Below are 24,735 nucleotides of genomic sequence, written 5' to 3' on the forward strand. Positions count from 1 at the left end.
CTGGGGCAGAGGGTTGGGGTGTGAGTGGGGGGTGAGGACTCCGGCTGGGGGTGTGGGCTCTGGTGGGGGGGAGGGGAGGATGAGGAGTTTGTGGTGTAGGGTGCCCTGGGGCTGCAGCAAGGAGAGAGGACTCCCCCCAGCCCTCTCTCGCCGCAGCAGCACCCGGGGACAGGTGCCTCTCCCTGCCGCGGCAGCTCCGCGCCTGGGGAAGAGGTGCTTCTCCCGCTGTGGCCCTTGATAGGCTGCTGCACAGCTTAGAGGGAACTTAGGTGCTATCCATTCCCAAGCCGATAGATATTAACTTGGTTGTTCATTTTGGATGCCATCTGGGGCAGTGACCGTGTTTGGCCTGGTTTCCCGACTGGTCGTTTAGTCTCTGATTCCACCTGGCAGTTGGCTTCTTTTTCCCCCTTAGTAGAAGCCTGGAGGATTTTCAGCCCCCCGACTTTTTTTCTCCCTTAAGGGTGTGTTTAGTGCTCTGGGGACGTGGGAGGGCTGCGATGGGATGGGGTGGACTCTGTGATGCAAGTTGAGTGCTTTCTCCCTGAGAGTTTGATTCTGCCCAGTGCAGATGTGGAAAGTTGGGCTTAGAAACACGCAATTAATAAGGGGTGAATAAAGCGGAGACTTGCCTGCCGAGCGCAGCCTTCCAGTTCAGGAGCGGTCTGGGCCTGACTCAGTAAAAAGAGCACTGCTGTGAGATTACTCCTGCCTAGGGGCATCAGCGAGCCCCAGGAAAGGGAGTGCTTAGCTTGATGCCTTATTTTAGCACAACGAGGATCACGTTTAAGCTTCTGCTGCCTCTGACTCACCCACCCCTTGCCCCTAACCTGCTCCCTTGAACTCCGTGAATAAGGGAGAATGGCTTGAAACTTACTACCTGTCAGGCTGGAGGTTGCTATCCTTACATGGGCCTGTGTGTTGCTTCTGCTTGCACTTGTGCTACAGCCTTACCCCCCACCCTGTAGCAAGTGGCAGGATCTAGGTCTCGCTGTCTGCCCACCTGGCTCTGCTGCAGGTTGCTTAGGCCATGGCGTACACTTCTTCTCCACAGGAGGCCCAAACAGAGGAGGAAATGCAGGAAGGATTTATCTTCATTTTGTTCTTGTTACTTCAAAAATGCTTCCTCTCCTAAGCCTGCCGGAGCTAGGTTGTGTCTCTGTTACATTGGTGTGCAACTGGAGAATAACTCCCTGACTTTGGCCCAGCCACTCCAGATTTATGGTCTGCAAAACAGAGAACAGAACGTGGCGCCTTTGACGAAGTGAAATTAACGTCATTGACTGCCGTGGAATTTGGAAGCCCAGGGACCGTGTTCTGTTTGCAGCTGCTATGATCCTTTAGCAATTGCGTTTCCTGCTGAATTACTGTGAAAAGGGCTACTTAGGAAGTTGGCACGATCCCTCTTTAGAAAAAGATTAGCACCACTTCTAATACCTTGAGATGCAGATTTGCCATAATGCCTTACAACTCGGAAGTATCTGGCATCTCCTTTTGTCCCTGTTTATTGTACACTGGCTCTATACAAAGAAGACACAGTCCCTGTCTTGAGTTCCTTAAATCAAAGGCCCTGTTCCGTTATTCCTTAAAACTCCTGAATTAACTTCAGTGGGATGGCTCACATTAGGAAGGTCTGCAGGATTGGGCCCTGGATCAGATGCAGACCGTACAGTAGAGGTAGGTATAAGACACACTGGCCGGAGGATCAGTCGGGAGGTGGTGAAGATCAAGGCTTTTGCAGCAGAGCGTTTTCCGAGGGAAATGAAGGGAAGGAAGGCTGCTCACTGCTGAGGAGTGGGAGGCAGTGCCAAGTGTAAAGACAACCCAGAAAGTGTGAAGATGAGAAGGATGGAGAGGGGAGTTAGGAGTGGGGCTTGGGAGGTGCATAGCAGGAGGTGAGCAAGAGGAAATGATAAACATTATTCAATCCTTTATACAGCACCTATCACCATGGCAGCCAGGCACTAATAGTTACAAATATAAAAACATAAACTGCATTAGCCACCCAGGATGATTTGTTAGATAAGTCATCTGCTGCTGCTGCCAAAAATATGTTGACAATCAAGTCATGGGACATTAAAGAAACAAAAACAATCAATGAAAGGCTAAACCAAGTAAACACGCTTTCTGTCATCTCCTGAAGTCCAGCAAATCGTTTTTTGCATAGGCCACAACTCAGTGCTTATGGATCCCGGGCATGGCTGAATGCATGAAACCAACATTGGTAGCTGCTGTCGTGTTATGCCCGGTGGGACCTGCGGTGGGATAAGCACTGTCCATCCCAGGATCATAAAGCTCTTAATAGGCATTAATCAATTTTAATTTCACAACACCCTTATCAGATAGGGAGGTATTATTAATATCCCTCATTTAGAAGGTCACAGGGCAAGTCTGTGCAGAGTAGGGACTAGAACCCATGTCTGACTATAAGCCGTGTGCCTTGACTACTCTTTCTCCCTGGGTACATATAGGGGCAAATCCTCAGCTAATACAAATTATTGTAGCTCCATCGAAGTCAGTGGAGGATGCTTCTGTCATGGAAGCATTAATGGAAATTAGACTCAAAGTGGAATTTTGGCCCAAGGTTTTCAAACGTGACCAGTGATTTTTAGGTGCCCTGATTTTTGGATGCCCAACTTGAGCTGCCCTAAAGGAGCCTTATTTTCAGCATGAAGTTCCCTAATGTTTCAGGTCACTCATTAAAGAGTCTAGTTGTGTCTGTACCTCTAAAAGGAAGATGCCAGGTGAATTCCTTATTGGAATCATTATTTAGCATAACTCCCCCCCCCACCCCAAATTCAGACGCTGGTCTGTTCAGAAAACATGAACTCTAGGGGAAAACCTCATTTAAAAAGGAGGGAAAAATGCTCCAAGCTCTTGTTTTGTTTCTGAGTTTGCGGGCTAGGGTTCCTGAGGGTTTGGATTTCTGACCCTTGGAATGTTTGTGAATGCCTTGAGGGATGGCTAAAGGACTAACCCAGGTTTGTATCACCACCTTGTCTGCTCTTAAAGAAGAGAGAGAGGAGATGTACCAGCAGAAACTTCAAAGTGCTTTTTCTGGGCCCGTTCTAACCATTGAAGCACTTTGTCTTCACCAGTAGGTGGCACTGCAGGCAAAATGTGGAGAGTCTCTTTCTGGTGGCAGGGGGAGGGAGCCATAAAAAGGAGCCAGACATAGGTTTGTGTTTATCATTTTTTAAAGTGGCATTGGGTATTTCTTCGGGTGCAGGGGATCTGATGGGACTGTTACTATCTACCGCGCTGCTGCGGATGGCCAGCTGATTTACGCTTCTCTGCTCGCTGCTAATGCTGCTCTGGAATGTATCATGAGGGGTTGCAGGTTTCGAATCCAGCTCTGGGGGGTCCCCAAGTGGTACCCAGACTATCACCGCTAACCGACAGCTCTCTGGCACCAGCAGGGAAGGGGGCTAGCAGAACTCTGGCCCATCAGAGGCTCCAGCCCCACCAATTGGCCCAGGTGCGCTAATTAAGCCAGATAGAGGCACAGGAAGTTGTCTGAGCAGCTGAGTGGACTCTGGATCTGCTGCTATACTGGCCCCTGACTCCTGGCTCTGGTTTGACCCTGCTACTGTTCCCTGACTCCTGTTTGACCTTTGGCATTGCTGTCTGACTCAGCACTGCCCTCTGGTTCCTGACTCTGGCTTGACCCTTGGCATGGCTAACTCCAGTCCTGACCCTCAGTGTGACTCCTTCCTGACCCTGATTTTGGCTCAACCTTTGGCATGACTCCCGACCCCGACTGCAGCCATGACTCTTGGCATCAGCCTGACCCTAGCTCAGGTTCTGACTCTGACTTTGTTTTCTGGGTTCCAACCCTGTTCCGTCCGCTAGGCCTGACTGCCCACGCTCCAGTCTCTACATATATCCATGTACTTTCACCTCGCCAGGCACTACATACTCAGTGTTGCCATGAGATGGGGTTTAAGTATTGTGCTTGCTTATTTCTGGGCAATAATATCCAGTAACTAATGCTCCTGTGAGTTATCACAGTGTATTCTGTCTGGGAACGTGACCTGTCTGAGGGTTTTCTGTAGTAGTTGTTGCTATGATAACTGAATGCTTAGGCTGAGATTTTCAATGGAAGCCTAAGGCACCCAACTCCTACTGACTTCCAGGGGGACTTGGGCCATTAGCTTCCTTAGGCTGCTTTGAAAATCCTAGCCTGGGACGATAGTGCTCAAAAGACTTGCCTGGCAATTTTAGGAGCACTTTGGACTCAATTCAGGTCTGCTATAAGTGGGCGCAGTGCTATTGGCTTCAATGGAGTTGCAACTAATGGCTCCACTTCTGGATTCGCCTTTGTGTCGTCTTAGATTAGTAAAACAAATAGGCTTAGAAATGGAACCTGATTCCCATTTTTTTGTCTTGCTGTAGTACCCAGGTGCCCTAGTAATGCACCAGGCCCCATTGTGCTTGGCACTATAAAAATACAGAATAAGAAGAGGGTCCCTGCCCCAAAGAGCTTCCAATCTAAGTGTTTGACAAGGGCCAACAGCTGGATACTGTCTCTGCCTTTGCCCTTCCCAGCCCCCTTTCTTTGTATCCTCCCCTGCCAGACTTGTCTTTGTCTTCTTCCATGCTGCCAGTCTCCCCTTCATGCACCAAACCACCTGCCTTTCTTCCTCATTCCTTCCCGAAGGCCATTCCTGCAAAGCCTGTCAATAATGATCTCTTTGATTTCTTTACCAGCACCCAATGTACTATGTGTCTGAATTGTTTTGTCTGTGTCTGCACTAGATTGCAAGATCCTTGGTGCAAGGCCTGTTTTTCTGTACAGTGCCAAGTACGCAGTCTGAGCTCCGTAAATGACGGGATGCTGGCCAAAGGGCTGCTTGCGTGTTAAAATACGGACTGTGTGGTTAGAAGGTGATTTAGCAATTGGGTGCTCCAATTTATTTTGCCTGTCTCACTGAACTTCTTCCTGTGCAATTTCTTGCAGTGGTTGACCTGGGTTTTCCATCTTTGCTTTGCACTGTGTTAGAATAAAGACTTAGGATGCCATCCTGGCCCCACTGCAATCAATGGCAAAACTCCCACTGACTTTAGTGGGCACAGGATTTCATCCTTGGGCTTGATACTTAGTCCTTCTGTATTTGGGCTGCGTGTACTTTCATGACAGCAACCAGACGGCAGCTGGGCACCTTCTTTCTGTTCTAAAACCAGGTGTGTTTGATATGCATTTGTTCCTATAAGCACAAGTCTGTGTAAATACAAGGGTTATTTCTTCAGATCGAGATCGATGTGCAAATGAAGCAAGAATTTGTGTGTGTGAAAGAGAGAACACACCTCTAACACAGAATCCCATAAAACTCATAGGGACAAATCTGCTCCTGGCATATCTCCACTGGCAGTCAAAGATACACTTAAGGATGCATTTGGCCCATATTGTCTAACCTTTCAGCATCCACAGCTGCTTCTCCCTCTTCTGGTAGCCACATGGATGAAAACTTAAAAAGCCATCCCAATTAAAAGCCAACTCTGCCCAACAGGTGGCCACAGAGTTATGTTGCTCTTGGACATGTTCTTGCAGTGATTTTCCCCCCCGCCCCATCCATCACCTCCAGTTTACCGCCTGCTGCTGACCATTATGAAATAAGCTGTTATGTGCTGTGATTCCCTGAGTCAGAATCCAAGAGAAGAATGGGAAGGAAATACGGGACACGCTGGAGCTTCTGCTTCATATAACTGATTTCCTTGTGCATTTTTTTGTGGGGGCCAGTGATGGTATCCAATGGTTAGTACATGGGACTGGGAATTAGTACATGGGAGGTGATACGACCTAGGTTTTGGAAAGTGACTAGTCATTTTGGGTGCCTGACTTGAGACACCTTAAAAAGTCCCTATTGTCAGAGGGGTGGTTGCTCAGTGTTTTGTGAAAATCAAGCCCCTTTAATGTGTCTTGAATTGGGCACCCAGAACCAATAGTCAACTTGGAAAATTGTGGCCATGTCTAGTCCCACCTTGAGCAAGTCTCTCAAAAGTCACAGACTGGGATTTTCAAAGGGGCCAAAGGAAGTTAGATGCCCAAATCCCATCGAAATGCACTGGAACTCGAGTACCTAACCCCCTTGGGCTACTTTGAAAATCCCCACTTCCTCTGTTTTGTAAAATTAGGGATAATAATGTTCACCCACCTTTAGGAAAGTGCTTTGAGATCCTCTTATGAAAGCTGCTACGCAACTGTGATTATTATTTGCTTGGGCATGTAGAGATTGTCAAATCTAATAAGGGTATGAAAGATACATTTGTGGGCCAATAGAGTGGTGAGGAATTTCTTTATTGGGGGAAATTCGATGATGGAGTCTCAAATGCATGCTGACATCTGCTTTTACGTGACCCAGCGTAAGATCTGATACATTTTGTCATTCTTTGTGCTGGGAGAGAATTGCATAATCATCGTCCTCAGCCTTTCAAAGCAGGCAGTGATAACTGTCTTCATCTCCTACGACTCATGGCAGGACCAAAGATGTTCAAAGAAAAGTTACGGGTGATTTTTATCTGTGTGGCTAGTCAAACCATAGTGGATTTGTGGTACTTTCTACCTGATCGGGCAATGTAGGTTCAGACAGTCCTGCGTAATGCTTGTTGCAGGTATGTGACAACTATCATCTTGGCTAACTCATAAGAAAACACCCCAGGATCTCGATTGTCAGGACTGTAACATTCTTTGTCTGTGCCAGCACACCTGTTTAGCAGCTAAATTTAGAGTTTCAGCATCTATGCGCCGGCTCTGATACATACAACAGGCGCTAAAATCTGGGTCAGATATCCTACTGTATTCAGTGTCACAGTTGGGAGACTTTGTCCTCCTGAGACAAAGCAGTGCCTGTTGTCTGAATACAATTGGCAGAGGGGGAGAGTGTTTCTCTTTGGTATTATTTTCTTTCCTCTGTACATTAAGTAATTTTGTTTTTGTTTTAATCCTCTAGAAACCATGCAGCGTCCGTTAAGGTGACCAGATGTCCTGATTTTATAGGGACAGTCCCAATTTTTGGGTCTCTTTCTTATATAGGCTCCTATTACCTCCCACCCCTGTCCTGATTTTTCACATTTGCTGTCTGGTCACCTTAGCATCCGTTGTTAATACATCGAATGGCTCGGATTTTTACAGATGTGTATGAGAGGAGGGATGGCTGGATGGTCAAGGTGCTAGCTGGGACTTAGGAGACCAGGGTTCAGTTTTCTGTACTGCCGCAGGTTATGTCTACACTACAAGTGCTTCGGCTGCAACTAGGCTTCTGTAGTGTGGACATTCACAACAGTGACCGAAGGGGTTTTCTGTCACCATCCCCTCAAAAACTAGCATCAGTACTGGGCCTTAGCTTGGCTTAACTTAACTCTTTCACACCCCTGAGCAACGTAGCTAGGTCGACCTACATTTTAGGCGTAGGCAAATGTGACCTTGGGCAAATGTTGCTTTAGCTGTGTTGGTCTCAGGTTATTAAAGAGTCAAGATGGTCAAGGTACACTAGTATCTTTTACTGGACCAACTTCTGTTGGTGAGAGAGAGAAGCTTTCAAGCTACACGGAATTCATTCACCTCACCCACCTTGTGTCTCTAGTGACCTTGGGCGAGTCAATTAGAGTATGTCTACACTGCAGCGGGGAGCGTGTTTCCTAGCACAGGTAGATAGACCTGCATGCTATTTTTAGCATGCAGGTCTATGTGGCCTGGGCGGCAGCTCATGCTAGCCACCCATGTACATAACCAGGGAGTACGTGTGATTGCACTCAGGCAGCTAGCCCCATCTGCCACTGCTGCCCTTTTGAGTATGCTGGTGCCTATCTGTCTCCCTGCCCTGGGAAGCACGTTCCCAGCTGCAAAGTAGACGAACCCTAATTAACTCGTTTGCTGTCTGGTAGGGCAGTGAGCTGAATCCTGGTTTTCTAGGTCCCAGATTAGCACCCTAACCACGAGTACCATCCTGTCTATCCTACCATTATAAAAATCTGGGCCATTAGAAGCAGTTATGGTGCAAGTATGGTGCAAGGAATGGTGCAAGTTTTTCTACAGGATTCTATTATTATTATTATTTATTATTATTATTTTTTAAAGAAAATGCTAAGGTAATTAGAAGCATGCCCAGAAGAAAGGAAACCATGAAAGGAAGGAGAAACCCCTTTCATTTTGCAATGGAAACGTGTCTCATTTTATGGTCTAGAATCCTGTGGCACCAGCTGAAAGTCTGATTCTGTCCATTTACATATTTAAGATTTAGAAGCCTGTGGGGGGAACATTTACAAAGCAAGTCTGAGAGGTCCACTTTCGTTGGCACCCAGGGAAGAGATGCACACTGTACTTTGGGGGTCTCCGGAGGTGTCTAAGGGTCTGAGACGTCCCTGTCCTTACAACAACTCTATAGTGTATTTAAAGAGCAGCATACTGTATCATCCCCCTGACTGTTAATGATGGCGCATATTTTGAATGGACCAGTTGTGTAAGAGCTTCTTTGGTACAGGATAAAAGATGGCTTGAAGTACAATAAGTGCTCTTTCCCGTCCAGTCGCCACAAGCTGCTGGTTTTTCAGATTTCATCTTCTGATTCGTAGGCATTTTGTATTCGACTGTGAGCCTTATGTGCTGCCAGTCACTGGCTCCGTCATTTGCTTAGCAGAAGTTCTAGAATCTCTGATCCCACTTGGTTGGGAAGTGGTGGTTTCCTCTTTGGAAGCGAAATGCGTGGACCCAAACTCAGGCTATTCTCGCTTAATCTGCTTTTGATTTACGAACGGATGTACACGCCACCCATGCTGATTTGCAGAGCCACTGTGCGGCTGCAGCTCCCATTGGAGTCTGACAATTCTGCTGTGCTTCAGATCTGGCTGGCAGCTCCATTACCGCTTTGAGGGAGGGGGCTGACGCAGCAAAAGTAGCCACCACGGTCACACCGTTGTAGCCTCACAGGTAGAACTGGGGCAAAAGCACTCTGTGATTATGTCTCCAGCCAGACTATAGCTTTTCTGTGCCTTAATTCTGAGACTCCTGAATGCTTCGGCTCATTGCTTTGAGATACTAGCCGCCCGGCAGCTTTTATTCCTGTCTTTTGCTATTTTAATGCAGACTCCTACTATTGGACCAGATTCAGACTGGGTTTGAGAGGCAGCAGGTCCGCTGAAGTCAATGGAATTAAACCTGCCTACACCAAGAGGCAGAATTTGGCTCAGTGGGCTCTTCTTAATAAATTGGGAGGCAGGGTGGTCTAGTTTGTTAGCGTAGGGGACTGACCCCATTGAAATCAATGCAGGCTAAAGTCAGTGGCAAAATGGGGCCAGCATTTCACCCCAGGAATCTTGATTTCTGTTCCTAGTCTGTGCAAGCGACTTGCTGTGTGACCTTCGGCAACCACTTTGCCGCTCTGTGCTGCTTGTGTAAAATGTGAGTAATGACACTGAATGATACAGTGCTTTGAGAGCTGTGTAAGTGTGGAGTGTGCTGACGATGCATTTACTTCTTAAACTTCTGTTGCTAAGGCATGAATTACTTTGACAACACAAGCACTAGACAGTTGCCCAATAGTCTTTTTCTCATGCTTCCCTTTAGCTGGTGGGCCTCCTGCCGTTCCTGAGGCATCTCCCTGATTTTACCCTTTCCCCGATTAGGTCTTTCATAGCAGGAGGAATGGACTGGCCTTGTTTTGGAGCTAGCCTGTCATTTCTAAAATTGGTCAGCAGGGGGCGCCGAAGCAACAAGATTCCCCCCACCCCCTCCCATTTTGATCTCATAACAAGGTCTGGGTAGAAAAAAATCCTATATACTGAAATTTATCCCCATTGATGACCCCTGAAGGATGTTTATTACCAAGTTCTTGAGCTCAGTGGAAAAGAGATAACAAAAAATATACTTGTCTCTACCTTTCTCCGTCTCCTTTTTAGTAATCATTGTTTCACTTACAAAATAGTTAGTTTTAAGATGACACTCGACAAAAGTATAGTGTATTCATGTTATAGTGTGTGTGAAATAGCTGTTTAGTGCTTAGATGCCAATATGGCTCCTGGACATCTGCCATTTGGCTCATGGCTACTTATAAGTCACTTTCTGAGCGTGCCATGCAGTCGGATACTATGGTGATCGGGACTATGGAAGTACTAGAGAGAGGATGCGGAAAAAAACCCTTAAATTGACGTCTCCAGGTTTCTTTAGACTTACGATACTCCTTCCTTTCCAGAACAAGTTTGTTTGTTAGGTCGGTTGTGTCATATGCCTGCTTCCCAAGGATGAGCTTCTGATCTGACTGGTATTTTGTGGGCATGGGTTTGCCTATGAGCTGAAGGAGGGGAAGGGACTGGCAAGCAGGGCCAGAAATCCCTCTAGAGAGGTTGGACTAGATACTCTTTCCATTCCCTGCAAAGCCAGTGTCGTACTACTTCTCACAAGCCGTCACTCTTGCTTTGCGCACGGGGTTGTGAATTTCACTCACAATGCATTGCTAGCCCGGTGGCATGTGAAGTATCAGGAATTCAGACTGATCAGGAAAAAATACTAAAGACCCAGTCAGCAAATGTATGATATAAGCTTTCTCACTTTCCAAGTGTGGTGTCCCTTCCCCCAGAATGAGGCACAGCTCCCATATGTGGGTGGGGTCTTTTTTCCCCTCTAGTCATGAAGCCTAAGATCAGATCCACCATGTAACTGTGCTGACTCTGTGCCATAAAAGGACAGAAGTGTTTTTAGAAACAGGAAAGTTCCTCTGGCCCAAGTGCTGCTCCTCTTCAAATGATCCTTTAGTGCTACCTTCCTGGTCTTTCCCTGCCCTTTTTCAGAAGTAAATGTATGCATCCCTTGAACTAATCTGTGCTCTTTGCTTTGGTCACCTTCTCCAGCAACTGTGAGGTGAATTCTGCCTTTGATGCACAAACATTAAAGGGTTGGAAAAGATGCCTTGTAGTGAAAGACTCAAGGAACTCAATCGATTTAGGTTATCAAAGAGAAGGGGAAGGTCATGGTCTCCTAGCACCTGCATGGGGAATGGAAATTTAATTGGCTCTTCAGTCTAGCAGAGCCAGGTATAACAATATCCACTGGCCAGGAGTTGAAGTTAAAAGAAATTCAGACAGGAAATCAGGTGCAGCCTTTTAGTGGTGAGAGTAATTCACCATTGGACCAACTTACCAAGGACTGGGTGGTGAATTCCCTGAATTAAAACCAGTTAGAACAGGATGGAGAGAAGTCCTATGGCCTGTATTATACAGAAGGGCTGAGAAGTTGATCACAATGATCCCTTCTGGCTTTATAATCTATGAATACATGGCTCCTATTCCAAAAAGGATGTGACTGCTGTTTTGGAAGGCAAGTTCTTTGCCTTCATAGGTTAAATTAGGAGATATGTGGAGGAACATCAAAGAAAGCGAGAGAAGCAGAAGAGATGGGTAAATGCTTCACCCTACATTTGGGTATAAATACACCTAAGGTTTGTCTTGTTTTTTGCATTGATCATCCTGTGTTCAAGTTCTGTCTGCATTTGCTACTTACTCTTGGCTTGCTATGGCCTGATTCTTATCTATGCTGGGGAAACTATTTATGGGGGCAGGAAACTGAGTTTCTTCCCAGTTATTCTGGTGGGCTGAAGATTCCTTGTCCTTGCAGAAAAGGACCCCATGGAGTCTTGATGCCTGCCAGGGCAACACCGCATCTAGAAGCCAAATTACCATGTGGTCTTCAGCAGCAGACAATAAATCTACAAAATTCAGAACCGGATTTTGAACAGACAAAGTCTTTGGGAGGATGGGATGTGGGGGGGTTGATTTCAGATCTGCAGTTCCCAATGTATCTGTTAAATTCAGGTCTGGCTTTGGATTTCAAATAGCCCTAGAGTTGGGATCGAGGGTTTGGGTTCAGACCCATCTTTGATAATAAAGATGCTCTATCTTAATGTCCGACTATAATGGGGAGAAAATTGTAACATACTCAGAATATATCTAACATAGGAAGAGTACATTTCTCTCCCATTTCCATTATGAACGTCACACAATAGATGTCCCTGAAAGGGGGCAGAAGTAGGTTAATGCTTGTTCAGATTGCTTTGGGCCTAACACGGCCACTTGTATTCAAAATGGGCTTACTGCACCTTCCCCAAATTAGATTGCACTCTGAACTGTGAGCTGTTCCTAGTAAGTGACCTTTCTGAGGTGTGTTTTTTGTTGTTTTTTGGTTGCTGTTTTTTGGAATGACAGTATGGCCAGTCATTTTAACTCTCAAGGCTGGCAAATTAAATGGAACTAATATTGTTCCAAAACTTTCTCAGGTGTTTCCCAGAGGTGGAATTGCTCAGAAGGTAAAGCGAGCAAATCACATGTGCCGCAATAGGCGACAGCATAGACAGGAAGCTTGGACACTGGCATGGATGCTGTGATCTCGTTGAAGGATCCAGGAATTCCTAATCATTAGCAAGCAAGGGTTTGTGCCATGAATTGTTGACTTGGTAAATAGTACGTGCTCCAGAATAATGTACCAGGTGGCTCTTTAATATTTACTGAACCAATAGCCCATAACAACTCGGGGTGAGCCACTAAAGGGTTTCATGCCAGGAGCTGGTTGGGAACGCTTGGTTTCACAAAAAGTTGATTTCTTCGTGTGTTCATTTCCCCTTAAATAGCTTGTCTTTTGGAGTTGTTGTGGCCTTGTATGTCAAGGTCTAGCTACATAGGCAGCCCTTTATGTGAACTTCTGACATACTGTTTGTTGCTGGTGTGTCTGTAGAAGTGCACTAATGCTACTAAAACTCCAGGTTCTGCTTAATGACATCGGTTTACCGGACCCATTACAGAAATACAGTGGCTTTTCATTTGAAATCATGGATACAGCCAATGACATTTTAGACCGTACCACACTCTGCGATGAGATAAGTTTGGAGGTACACAGATAATGAAATCAGAGTATTGAGTGAGAGGATCTGATTCTTCTTTCATTTACATTAACATAAATCTATGGACTTCACTGGGGGCTCTGTGAAATCAGCGGTGTTACGCCAGTTTTATACTAGTATAACCAATAGCAGAATCTACTTGAATCTTGTCCTCCAAGTTTGACGCTTCTAGCCACAATAGTTTTCTGTGCATAATGAGTCAACTACATATGTTTGTCAACTCAGCATTTCTTTATAACGTGCCCACCCTGAGTTTGTCCATTGACTGTGCTCTATCGGCTTTGTGTAGGGTAGTAAATTATGGTGTGAATCCTTGTGAAAATCGTTCCACATGTGAAGCTCTCCTATCCATTTGCCAGACATGTTTCTCAGATAAAAATGTGTGAAGACAAAGGCCGTTTCCTGTAGAACACTCTTAAACTTCATACAAGGGATTTATGTACACTGCTTCCCTTAGTGTGAAACACCCAGGCTGTAAAATGAGAATAAACTCCTATGCAAGAAGATCATTATTTCTATTAAAGACTCTAATAGTTTTTTATTTTTGGTTATATCTTTTGCATTGAGCATACACCTATAAGTGCGTGCAGACTAAAACTGGTGTCTGCTATAAATATTCCAGTGATCAAAATATACCTGTTTCTTTATCCCAGTCACTGCTTTTCCAATCTACTTTATGTATTTAGCTCTTTGGATTCTTTCTTGCAGTTGTCTAAAAAGCAACTCTACCCCCGAATATCACTCACATTGCACTGTCTCCATTGGAGTACAGTACTGATTCCATTACTATGAACCATTATGAAAAAAGTAAGGCAAGTCCAATTATTTCTGCAGTCTCTTTGAAAAAGAAGCTTTAAAAAAAAAAAAGACCTTTTTCTGAGCTAGTCTCCTGCTTGTTATGTTATGGAGTTTGAACATCTCATCCCCAAGGACAGAAGAACAGAATGCTGCACTCCCTGTATTAGATAAAGATCAAATTGTCCTTATCTATTGTTGGCCTTTCAGATGACAGCAAAATCATAAACATTCTTGTCCTCAAAGATCCATGGGAAATGTTCCAAAGTGTAAGTTACCATGGAACATGGAACATGATATTTTGAACGGTGGTTGTACATAGAGAGAATCAGAAGCCCTCTAGCCGAATTTTGTGCTCAGTTGAGTGAAGCCAATGCAATAAGTACTCTTTTCAAATTAACTCTCACTGCTTTGTGAAGGGGTATTGGATTTCTCTCTGGTTTTGTACTCTGAGGGTTTTTTTCCCCTTTTCCCCTTAACACCCTTTGGGAGAGCTTACGCCAAGTACAAAGTGTCCATAAGGGTGGACTTATGAGCTCTCATTTGCAATGCAGAGTAGTAGTCCGCAGACTGAAACGAACGGTGGCGTAAAATAATTCATTGTTTCCCTTTGAATTTGTTTTTAATCTGATTATTTTGCCCTATTGAAATGTATGCACAGGATTCTAAACATTGGTTTTTCCCCTCGTTCTTTCTGCTAGACGTATGCTGCAAATTAAGGCTGTAGTCAGCAAAGGGCTGCACTTCCATAGCTACTGATTGCAGAGGCTCCTGAGGATAGCACCCAAGGAGATGAATGCTGATTTAACTCCCTGCCTCAAGGAGACTTGATGGCAAGTGTGGTTCTCCCCCCAGCCCTTCTTCAGCAGAACGGTGTGACTTGCTGCACATGGGGCCACACTTTGCATATGCTCACAGGCCGATAAGGTACCCCATTCGTCGCTGGGTATGTCCCTTTTATCGTCCTGACCAGGACTTCGGAACCGTCAAAGAAAAGACTGCTCCCTGATCATCCATACCATGTTTTACACTGAGTCCAGTGCATGCTGGGGCAGGAGTTTAGTGCTGTGTGGATACACTAAGCCCTTCACAGCCCTTGCGCTTTCTCTAATTGTGTCACTGCAGGCACCTCCACGCTACCAGTGATGTCCGTCTGGATGCCCCATTCGTCTGTTTCTCTGACAGCTGCCTGCATGCTGCCTTCAGTTACTCTCCGGAGTGTTAAATTCCTTTCCGTATCCTCATTCTCCAGGCCACATTCTGATTCCTCCTAAAGACCCAAGTTCCACTCCTTCCGCCCCGCTCCCCGCAATGCCCCATAGAAATGAGTGAAAGACTTAATAATATAAGCTTTACAAACACAAAAATCTGAGTTATTCTCCGGGCTTTCCAGTGCATCTAGTCTCCCTTGTGCCTGATTTACTCAGCTTGTGCTTGGGTGCAGGGCAAGTCTGAAATTCATGTCTGCAGCACACTCATCGAGAAGACCATTCTCCTTGTTGCGATCTCATTTCTAGAGACCTGTGCAAAGTGAGCTTTAACACAGTGCAGTTCTTTGTCCCCCTCTAGCAGTTAGGCCGTGTATAGAGATTAATGAGTGGTGCTCTTGCCTCTAAATCAGTGGTTCCCAAACTGAGGTTTGTGAACCCCTGGGGGTTCGCAGAACATTACAGGGGGTTTGCCAGAAAAATTTCACTAAGGGCGGCCAGAGGACCCCGGGCACTGAAGGCAGCAAGTGGGACCTGTTGCAGAGCAGACAACCCAAGCCCCAGGGAGAGCAGGGCCGGGCAGTTGGGGCTGGCAGCCCAAGCCCTGCCCCCATCAGCAAGGGAGCCGGCCGCCCGAATCCCAGCGCTCCGCACGGGGCTGGCAGCCCGAGCCCCAGGGAGAGCGGGGCCGGGCAGTTGGGGCTGGCAGCCCGAGCCCTGCCCCCGTCAGCAAGGGAGCCGGCCGCCCGAACCCCAGTGCTCTGCGCGGGGCTGGCAGCCCGAGCCCCAGGGAGAGCGGGGCGGGGCAGTTGGGGCTGGCAGCCCGAGCCCCGGCAGTCAGCGGGACCTGCAGCCTGAGCTCAGTGGAGCTCAGGTGACTGGGGTGGTCAACGGGGTCCAGCAGCAGGAGCCCCACGGAGTGCAGAGGAAATTTACATTTAAATTCCTGGAAATATTCATTTTTAGGAGGGGGTTCATGAGATTTCAGTTTAGTGAAAGGGGTTCACGGGCTGTTAAAGTTTGGGAACCACTGCTCTAAATTAAGTCTCTGTCCTTTGGCACAAGCAGTAGAAATTAACCCTTTTCGATCCAGAGGTCCCAGCTTCAGTCCCAACAAATGATCAAACCAGGGGCGTCATTACATTTAATGAAGATCTGTGATTTGCATAGCGTTGAATATACATTGGTGTGTCCTTTTGAGAATGTGACATTTGAAATAAACAGTAAAGAGACTGCAAAAGTAATTGCAGGCTAATCGTCAATCATTTCCTTTCCGTTGTAGGTTTTTTGTTTTGTTTTTGGTTTCTATTATGGGGGTGTATTGTGTTTTTATTTTACACTTCAACATTTGACACCACTAGCTTTCTAACTGCTCCATGTATATAACACCTTTAATTGTTTCCTGTCGAATTAACTGTTGTGCCTAATTACAAACTGCTGCAGGACATTCTCTGCATTGAAAAGAGAGATGCTAATGGAGAACATTAGGTACCGTATTAAGGGTGAGCAAGGCTCAGGCTTGTTGAGATGTGTACTTGGCATACTAATCATGCCATCCGGGCTGTTTAGGGATAGCAACACAGTTCCTAATGTAATCAGCCACTGGCTGATTATTGTAATTTTTACTTGCTGAGGAGATGATGGACTTCATTAAAGGCCACATGAAACGCTATCAGGACTACACTAACGCGCGCGCGAGAAGAAAACAACCTCTGTCTGCACGGTAGGTAGCAATAGGAATGATCTCGATTTAGTATTGAATTCGACTGTGTGGCTAATGAGGTGGGCAGAGCTGGAATCTAAGCAGAGCAGTTAGGGTAGACAAATTGTAAAGCCCTGTTTAGGTTTGAAAACCAACATGTCAAATTTACAAAGAATGAATATAAACAAATAACACAAATATGTAGGGACAAAATTAGAAAGGCCAAGGCACAAAATGAGATCAAACTAGCTAGAGACATAAAGGGTAACAAGAAAACATTCTACAAATACATTAGAAACAAGAGGAAGACCAAGGACTGGGTAGGACCATTACTTAATGAAGGGGGGAAAACAATAACTGGAAATGTGGAAATGGCAGAGGTGCTTAATGACTTTTGTTTCAGTTTTCACCAAGAAGGTTGGCAGTGATTGGACGGCTAACGTAGTGAATACCAGTGAAAATGAGGTAGGATCAGAAGCGGTTAAAATAGGGAAAGAATAAGTTAAAAATTACTTGAAGACATCTAATTTGTCTAAGTTACCAGGCATGAAATGCATCCTAGAATATTCAAGGAGCTGACTGAGGAGATATCTGAGCCATTAGCAATTATTTTTGAAAAGTCATGGAAGATGGGAGAGATTCCAGACAACTGGAAAAGGGCAAATATAGGGCCCATCTATAAAAAGGGAAATAAGGACAACCCAGGGAATTGCAGACCAGTCAGCTTAACTTCTGTAACCGGAAAGATAATGGAGCAAATAATTAAGCAGTTTTCAAACATCTAGAAGATAATAAGGTGATAAGTAACAGCATAGATTTGTCAAGAAAAAATCGTGTCAAACCAACCTGATCACCTTCTTTGACAGGGTAACAAGCCTTGTGGCTAGGGGAGAAGCGGTAGATGTGGTATATCTTGACTTTAGTAAAGCTTTTGATACTGTCTCGCATGACAGTTTCATAAACAAACTAGGGAAATGCAACCTAGATGGAGCTACTGTAAGGTGGGTGCAAAACTGTTTGGAAAACCATTCCCAGAGAGTAGTTATCAGTGGTTCACAGTCGTGCTGGAAGGGCATAAGGAGTGGGGTTCTGGGTCCGGTTCTGTTCAATATCTTCATCAATGATTTAGATAATGGCATAGAGAGTACACTTATAAAGTTTGCAGACGATACCAAGCTGGGAGGGGTTGCAAGTGCTTTGGAGGATAGGATTAAAATTCAAAATGATCTGGACAAACTGGAGAAATGGTCTGAAGTCAGTAGGATGAAATTCAATAAGGGCAAATGCAAAGTACTCCACTTAGGAAGGAACAATCAGTTGCACACATACAAAATGGGAAATGACTGCCTAGGAAGGAGTACTGTGGAAAGGGATCTGGGGGTCATAGTGGATTCAAAGCTAAATATGAGTCAATAGTGTAACGCTGTTGCAAAAAAAGCTAACATCATTCTGAGATGTATTAGCAGGAGTGTTGTAAGCAAGACCCGAGAAGTAATACTTCCGCTCTACTCTGTGCTGATTAGGCCTCAACTGGACTATTGTGTCCAGTTCTGGGTGCCACATTTCAGGAAAGATGTAGACAATTGGAGAGAGTCCAGAGAAGAGCAACAAAAATGATTAAAGGTCTAGAAAACATGACCTATGAGGGAAGATTGATTAAGAATTGGGTGTGGTTGGGCTGGAGAAGAGAAGACTGAGAGGGGACATAAGTTTTCAAGTACCTAAAAGGTTGTTGCAAGGAGGAGGGAGAGAAATTGTTTTTCTTAACCTCTGAGGATAGGACAAAAGGCAATGGGCTTAAATTGCAGCAAGGAAGGTTTAGGTTGGACATTAGGAAAAACTTTCTAACTGTCGCGGTGGTTAAGCACTGGAATAAATTGCCTAGGGAGGTTATGGAGTCTCCATCATTGGAAGTTTTTAAGAGCAGGTTAGACAAACACCTGTCAGGAATGGTCTAGATCAAAGGTTCTCAAACTTTTGTGCTGGTGATCCCTTTTACATAGCAAGCGTCTGAGTGTGGACCCCCCCCCCCTCCGCCCCCTGCCATTTAATTTAAAAACTCATTTTTTATATTTAACACTATTATAAATGCTGGAAGCAAAGTGGGGTTTGGGGTGGAGGCTGGCAGCTCATGACCCCCCCATGTACTAATCTGGTGACCCCCTGAGGGGTGCCAACCCCCAGTTTGAAAACCCCTGGTCTAGATAATACTTAGTCCCATCCCCTGCACTCATGGCAGGACTAGATGACCTCTCAAGGTTCCTTCCAGTTCTATGATTCTATGTCCAGCTGAAGATTTGGTGTGGTTTGGTTTGGTTTTTCTTTGTTTGGTCATAATGGGCTGATTGTATGTTGATGTGTTTGCAGTTTGAGAAGCTTATGTTCTAGTTTCTCCCAAACATCCAGATTGTCCCTCCCCTTCACCCTCAACCCATTAGTGGAGCATGTTGGAAAAGCTCTCAGATTCGTCTGAATCTCTAATGATTGTCCTACTTGACGTCTTGGCTGGTCCATCTCCCCACCCTAAATTTTCAGGTGAATGAAGAGAGAAGTCAGAAATTAACCTGATTCCAAGCTACTTGCACAGTGAGAGTACAACTCAGCATGAGCAAAGGTGGCAAGATAGGACCCTTTTACAACCCCTAATGTCATGAAGCGTTAGAGAAACCACTGTAGTATGTTGCAATGTCCTATGGGAGAACAAGAAGCAACTCAAGTTTAGCTCTCATACCTTACTAGAGCAATGATCAGAAGATTTAATAAATGTCAGATTCCTCAGATTGCTTCGTTTCTATTACATCTGGAACCACTTGACCTTTCAAAACTGGCTAGGAGTGATTTCAGAGCTCTGTCACTAGAACACTATGACATCTATTGATAATGCAACTTTTGAAAGATTGGCAGATTGTTAAAATACTTACTGGTTCTGCGGATGCCTCAATGGAGATTTGGCCAGTCAGATATGTTTGTTAGGTGGGTGCATTTGCCAAGTGCTGTTGACCATTTTTCATCTAGCCAAATCCCCTAATTATATTTGACCAATATTAATTGTTACTGCAGTGGTGAGTGTGGCCACAGATTTGCATTTATTATTTGACAGCATCCAAAAGTGTGATAGGTGCCTCACAAAATAAAAAGACATGAACAAACCCCTAAAAATCTAGGGCCCCATTCCTGCAATCAATTCCACCTGGGTCACACCATTGCCTTCAGAGGGATTCCATCCAGGTGCTCGATTCTGCCCAAGTGGCCCAGATGTCAGGATTAGGGTCTGATTTCAGAAATGTCACAATGGAGATTGGGGGACAGGAGAGGAGGGATGGTCTCTAGAGGAGAGATGTCATAAGTGAATTAACGTGGTTCCTTGGTGACTGCTAATACACAGCATGGTGTAGCAAAGAAACTTGGTTTAGTTTCTATATAGGATCTGTAAATATCATTGTTAAATAACTTTTGTAGATGTCACAGTAGAAGCGGATCTTCAGACTAGAGATAAGGCCTGTTTCAGCAAAGCATGTAGGCATCTTTTTAAATCCCATTGAATTCAATAAGACTTAGGCACTTCCTTCGATGAATCATGGCCTAAACCAGGAGAGGGATGTGACTTTGTGCACTGGCTCAGGAAAGATGCTCCGTGCAGAGAAGATGGCATGAAAGCAAACACAGTTAAGCTTAAGAAAGAGGTGGTCAAATAAGCTGCCGAGGGTGATCTCCTTGGTAAAGAGGATGAGATGGGAGGGCAACGTGATGCAATAAGATCTCTGATAACCCGTGTGAGAGTGATTCTAAACATTGTTCTGCAATGTAAACTCTGTGGGCTAGAATGTTAGCGTTCACCAACATGGGGAAGGGTGAATTTATATTAAAACAAATAGTTCTGCTGACTTTTGTAATCTAGCCCGAAGCCAGGGGCTTTCAGAGGTTTGGCGAAAGGTGTTCTGCCCTGGTTCCTTGATATTAACGTTTGTCAGCAGCACTCAAATGGAAATAGTGATTTTGATATTTTTTTCTCCCCAAAATGTATTCTTCAATTCTAAGTCTGGAAGGGACCATTACTATCATCTAGTCTGACCTCTTGTCTAACACAGGCCATAGGACTTCCCCGAATTAATTCCTGTTTGAACTAGAGCATTTCTTTTGGAAAACCATCCAATCTTGGTTTAAAAATTGCCATCACAACCCTTGGTAAGTCATTCCAATTCTTTGGAAGGTAAAATAGCTTGTATGAAAGCAAATGCAGGTTGAGACCTCTAAACCACTTGAAAATCCCCTCCCCTCCTTTGACCTTTTGTTATGAATTTGAGCCTGTTCTGTGAATTTCACAAGTTAAAATGGGCCTATATTTGTGGGTGAAAATGGCTTTTGCATCAAAAATGGGAAAATACAGGGTTGGGGGAGTTAGTATGCAGAAGTAACCATTTAATTAGAGTTGTAAGTAAAGTGAAGTTCATTTGTGCACACAGTCGCTGAAACTGAAAGTCCCCCCCTCCCCCCGCAAATAAAAAAAAAAGTTAGGCAATATTCCATTAAACAAACATCTGTGACTTTCTGTCCTAGGAATAACTAAAATAAGTAACATCCAGCTAGCCCTAGAGCGAGTATTCTTCCAGGTGGCCTCTGGTACAAACCCCAAATATTGATACATTCCCTGAACCCCTTCCACCTGCTCCATCTGGGCTCATTCTTTTGCTCTCTCATACTTGTTGAGGAAGGTAACAGTTTCTGCAGCTGGCTTTGTTTTTACACCAAGAGACTCTGCTTGTGGTTGTAGAGGGAGTGAAGTGGGTATTCAGTGTATTTTAGCAATGTGGTCTGGTGACTTAAACACAGGACTGGGAGCCTGGCACTCCTCCATTATATCCTGTACTCTGTCTCTGCCGCATAATATGATCTTGGCCAAGGAACTTTGCCTGTCTGTGCCACACCTTAAAGTGGGAGTTCAAATCGCTTTCCACCTCCCCTGGGGTGTTGTGGATAAATTAGTATTTTTGTAGCACTTTTTTGTGTGTAAATTCCAAAGCCAGAAGGGACCATTGCAATCATCTAGTCTGACCTCCTGCCTGGCACAGGCTAGAGACCCTCACCCAGTAATTCTTCCATTGAGTCCAACAACATCTAGCTAGACTATATCTGTGTGTAGAAAGACACATAGTCTGGATTTAAAGACTCCACCACCTCTGTTGGGAAGCTGTTCCAATGGTTAATTACCTGCAATGTTGGTTTTTTAAATTATGCCTTATTTACAATTTGAATTTGTCTATCTTCAGCTTGGATCCTGTTATGCAAACAATGGGCTCTCTGCTCCGAAGAGCCACTGTTCAGATTTTTGTGATGGAAATTGCTAGTGAGTGTGAGATTATATTCTGCGTCATTTGTTTTTGCTAAAGCGGAAGAGGATTTGTCTCATGGAACATTTACAAACTTACGCTGCTTTAGAGAACATTGAGTGGGGCTTGTTTTTATTGCAACGGGCTGATGAGATGGGACTTCCATCACCAGAAATCACATAAGCACTATTAGAGAAATGAAATTATTATCAGGCTATTTATCATGGATGGATTTAAGGTAAAAGGCGCGTTTGGAAGTAATCTCAAAAGACTACTCTGAGGTAAACTGCACTCTAGTCCTTATGAAACCCTTCTCTGTTTACCAGAGGAACTGTTTTGTTTCCCCAGCTCAAGGCCATTAAACCGAGGTGACCTATGTCGTTTCAGTCCAATTACATTCGCTGGAGATAGTTTCTTTAGGCTACACTCCTGCATTGTTTGTTTAACCCAGCTTTCTTTAGTATTGATTTTACCCCTTTTAAATAACGAGAGTAGTCTTACTCTTGTCTCTGTTGTTGAAGATCTGACACCAGCCTCAAATGACCTCTCTAGTATCTAACATGCACCAAGCTCTTTGTAGAAGAGACACCAGAGAAAACCATTTAATTTCTGGTGCTTAAATTGCCGTTTTCAGCATGGGATATTAACAGTAGCTGGTGCTTATGTTGTCATACTAACCCCTTTCAACACCGAGAGATGTGCTAGTATCTTCCACTGGAAAAATGAGACCCAAAAACCTGCTCAAAGTTCCACCAGAGTTAGGGCCAGAGCTGCTCCGGCTGCTAGGCCAAGCATCTCTCCCAACAAGACACATACACAATCTTGATTTTGCATAAAAACCCTTGATCAGTCTGCTGTTTACTGGTGTTTCTCTTCTTCAGTTTTCTCAGGTGCTAGTGTCTCTCATGTCCTTTCTTGAATTTCTCACCTTCTGCTCTCACAGGAATTCTGCAGATCCTTATTTTCTCTGTGAAACTGTTTCTTCACCTGCTGGTGTAATTCTAGTGGAGACAAGAGTTGGCACATGAACGATCAGTTTACTATTTTACCAGGCTAGGAAATGCTACCTCATGTGTGAACTGTCCACTGCTGTTTCTTTTGGCTGAAAAAAAATAACAAAAACTCAAGGCCTCATCCAAAGACCAATAAAGCCAGTGGAATAACCTCCCTTGACTTCAGTGGCAATTGGACCAGCACCTTCCACCTGAGGATCTCAAAACCGTTTACAAATATTAATGAGTTAAGCCTCTCCTCATTCATACAAGGGGAATCTGAAAAACAGAGGGGTTGATTTGGCTTAGCCTTCTTGTGTAACCTTGGACATGGCGGAGTCAGGAACAAAGCCCAGATCGTCCATGATCTAGTCTGAAGCTGTAATCAGAGGGCCAACCACCTTCCTGAACAGAATCATATATATGTTTGCATTACTGTTAGGACCTAGAAGTAAAAACAAACAAAAACAGAAGACTAATTCCATAATGAAAGTTGATTACTCCAATTTGTTGCTGGATAATGTCATGAATGGAAAATAAGAAGGGATGGTCCTATGTCCTATCAAGCTACTGGGAATTACACTTTTCACTGTGAAACATGACCTCGTAGATTTTGCTATGGTACATTTTATATCTAATTATTAGTATTATTGGCATAGCACTGTAAATGGACTTGGCTCTTTACAGTATGTGTAGAAAGACAAGCTCTCCAGTCTAGAGGTCCTGACGCTCTCTAAATCAGACCATTCATTTGATACCTTGGGAAATGTTTTAATTTGCTTTTTTAAGTTGTATGGATTGGAAGCTGGTGGTCCACTAGCTGATAGTGGAAGATTCTTGACTAAAATTGCTGCATAGGTTTGTTTGTTCTTTTATTTTTAGAAATATTCTTTTATTCTTTAGAAATCCATTGCCAGCTCATTGCTGTCTGTAATTGACCACCTTGCTGCTACAGAAACAACTTGCAGTACAGAGCTGCTGTTTCCCTCTGTGCAGGAGGGAAGCAATCAAATAGCTTTTAGCAGCTGAAGACAGGAGCAGAACCTATTAGTCTGAGATCAGCTGATGGTGGCTTCCTCAAGAGTGCTGGAAAACCGGATGGATCATCCTGCGTTTATCTGATCGATACTGGGAGTGGAGAAGCACTTTGTCTGAGTGGCCTCTGTGAGTTGGCATTTCTGGGAATGGCCTTGGCATGGCAGCACTCAGAGCCATTGCAGCAGTAAAACACCAGCTCTCCAGGGTCAGGTTGTCAAAGGGTGATGCCCGGAGTATTGGGAATGGCCAGTGGAAACAAAACACCTAACCCTTTCCATGGACCCCCGTTTATGGAGAGTGCATTTTCTAGATTTGGTTTGGCTCTTCCTCTTCCCTGGCCCACCCACATCTGGACTTTGCAGTGTCCTCATTGTGATGACGACTCCCAGGGTTCGCGTCGTTTACCATGTGTATATTTCCCCTCAACAAACTCTTGTTTGCTTGGGGCCAGATTCTGATCCCCTTAATTGCATGGAGTAGTACCTGACTCCTCAGGCCCCTTGATTGCAAGAAGGGTAAGGTTCTACTCAGCGGAGACCTCTGCCCACGCAGTTCAAGGCATGGACATATTTGGCAGCCAGTGAAACTGAAATTCAGGTTTACTGCTGTACCGCTATCCATTTGCAGCAGGAGCCATTACGGGACTGGGGTCATGGTTTGTCCATTTCATCTGTGCTTTGTGTGGCAAAAATAGTTGAAAACTTTTGTGCCTTTGCAACTACATTGTCTTTATCTGGGGTGGGCAGAACTGAGGGGCAGTTGCGTCACCTGAAAATACTTTTAATTCTT

General features: G+C 44.8%; 1 protein-coding gene across 5 annotated transcripts in view; it reads left to right on the forward strand.

Annotated features, from left to right (window-relative positions):
• PEMT (phosphatidylethanolamine N-methyltransferase) overlaps positions 1-24,735 on the forward strand; it is a 96,451-nt gene that overhangs the window by 7,544 nt on the left and 64,172 nt on the right. The window lies entirely within an intron of this gene.

This window comes from Lepidochelys olivacea (assembly GCF_965140295.1).
Source record: "Lepidochelys olivacea isolate rLepOli2 genome assembly, chromosome: 10".
NCBI lineage: Eukaryota > Metazoa > Chordata > Testudines > Cheloniidae > Lepidochelys > Lepidochelys olivacea.